Here is a 271-nt window from a genome sequence, read left to right as displayed (position 1 = left end):
CACTTTCATTTGTTTCATTTCTTTTATTCTAGAGGACTTGGAAAAAAAATATTCACAGATTAAGAAACTTCACGAACTAATATGATATTATGGAAGCAAGGGATGATGGATGATGAGAGAAAAAAATTCTTAAGATAAATTTTTTGTAGTGTATCATAATCTCTTTACGAAATTATAATGCAATGCTTTTGAGTGATGTTTTTTGGGGGGAAATAATTTTAAAGAGATAAACGTACTGAGTAGGAGAGAGAGAAAGAGATAGAGGCACCGA

At 30.6% G+C, this 271-nt stretch overlaps 1 protein-coding gene across 1 annotated transcript in view; it reads left to right on the top strand.

Moving 5' to 3' along the window:
* Positions 1 to 271, top strand: part of LOC119589341 — a 19,938-nt gene that overhangs the window by 916 nt on the left and 18,751 nt on the right.

Source organism: Penaeus monodon, chromosome 25 (assembly GCF_015228065.2).
Source record: "Penaeus monodon isolate SGIC_2016 chromosome 25, NSTDA_Pmon_1, whole genome shotgun sequence".
Taxonomy (NCBI): domain Eukaryota; kingdom Metazoa; phylum Arthropoda; class Malacostraca; order Decapoda; family Penaeidae; genus Penaeus; species Penaeus monodon.
Note: the sequence above shows the minus strand (reverse complement) of the source record. Positions and strands in the feature narration are given on the sequence as shown.